This window comes from Chlamydotis macqueenii, chromosome 7, assembly GCF_036417535.1.
Source record: "Chlamydotis macqueenii isolate bChlMac1 chromosome 7, bChlMac1.mat, whole genome shotgun sequence".
Classification (NCBI taxonomy): Eukaryota; Metazoa; Chordata; class Aves; order Otidiformes; family Otididae; genus Chlamydotis; species Chlamydotis macqueenii.
In genome coordinates this window covers 5,952,371-5,954,262 of record NC_141562.1, presented here as the reverse complement: position 1 = coordinate 5,954,262, position 1,892 = coordinate 5,952,371, and positions in this window count along the sequence as shown.

The following is a 1,892-nucleotide window of genomic DNA, read 5'->3' as shown; positions in this document are numbered from 1 at the left end:
ATGGTAGAGCACTATGTTACTTTTTTACAAATATTTAACAAGTCAAATTGTCTGGGAAGAGAAGCCAAATTAAACATTACCTAACACTACAGTGGTTTAGAGTTGGTCACAGATGTCCTAGAGGAGAATACGCTGAGATGCTTCATGGCCATAAAGCAAATGTATTGCTCTTGATAGTAAAACCACACCTGGAAACAGTTCAGACTGGAGGTTTTACACAAGTTATGTGAAATGCAGCTGTGCAGCATTTCTAGAATACTATTAGCAGAGAGACTATTTTAATGCAGGGTGACCCTCCGAAGGTCTCAAAGACCAATGTATTTAACTAGCCAGAAGTGAGTCCAAAAAGAGGAATTATAAAAACAAAATAAACAATGGGCCTGCAAACTCATTAGTCATGTATGTCAAATTACTTGCACTCTTCAGCATTTTAAAAGCTTGTGTTTTTTTTTTTATTTTTATATGGGATAAGAGAATTGTGTGAGAGGCCTGTTTCTACATTCTGCTTAAGTGTTACCGTAAGAAAAGAATGATGATTCTCAAACTACAATTTCTGTCCTTCGGTGGCATTGAAAACCAAGAGACAGCAAAGCCAAAAGCAAGAGTGGAACAAGACTAACAATATTCAATCTTATCTGCTTTTGCTGGAGGATTGTTTGTAGAATTAGAATGAAAACTCTTACGTGTACAAAAAGTTTCTGAAGGCAGTGTTTCATCCATTCCCATCATGTCTTTCTGTGAAAGAAAAAAAAACATTTGCATTTAAGAATGAATGCTTATCACTAGTGTTATTTTACTTTAAAAGTTAATATAATTTTTGAATGTTACCCGTTAACTAGGGTAACATAATTAGTTACTCTTTGTTGTTCTATTTTTTTTTACAAATTCTATTTTTCTAGGTAGTGTTAATGTGTAATTTATTCAGGCTTGGATAGAATCTTTGTGTCAGTGCGGTGATGACAGTTTACTCCAGAGAAAGTTATGCCTCATAACATGTATCTGACGTGTGAATTCTGCATTTTTAAGTGCAACAAGTGCTTTTCCTTCCGTGAAATGAATTCTGTACAACAGAAAACCAAGAAAATGTCTTTGCAATGAACGATTCCACATCAATGATAATTAGATAGGGGCCAGTGGTACAGCAGATTACTGGTGAACATTCACAGGCATTGGTTATTGTTTTCAGGAATGTAGGCAGAAAGTAAAAATTCTAATGAATTCTTACATAAATATGTAGCAATGCTGAAATTTGAATCCAAGGGGCCAGATAAAGTGATCTTTTAAAATAATACTGACCAAGGGTTTGAAGTAAACTAAGTAAGTTTTTAAACTGCAGAGTGATAAGGATTTCATTGCTGTCAAAATTGCAAGGGCTATGGAACAAGCAGTATGTTACTCATTCCAATCCAAGAATCAGGTACTTCACTGTAACATCTAAATGAATTATTAAAAGGGTATGATTCAGTGTTCATTGAAATAAAGGGAAATTTTTATTTTGGTAGACTGCTGATTTGGTCTGGGATTGAGACTAGAATGGTTTCTGTAAAGGAATTAAGAATAATTACAGTTTTTTATAATGGTGCAGTAGTGCTGGGCATTTTCTGGCTCTGCCCCACGGTTATGTTTACTTGTTTTTTTTGTATACTAACTTAATGGCACTTAAACACACCAAACACCATCTGTCTTCATACCTGTCATACCATCAGCATATTCCAGACATGAGCTGTAGAAGAAATTTTCAGTAGCAGAAGTGAGCACTGAGTACAGATGTGGCAGCATATTTTTAAGGGTCATGGAATATAATATAAGAATATGATACAAAAAGAGAGGATGGATCTGAATTAACAGAAAAGACACAGGAAAAGAAAAGCGAGGGCTGAAGGGAGAGGTCT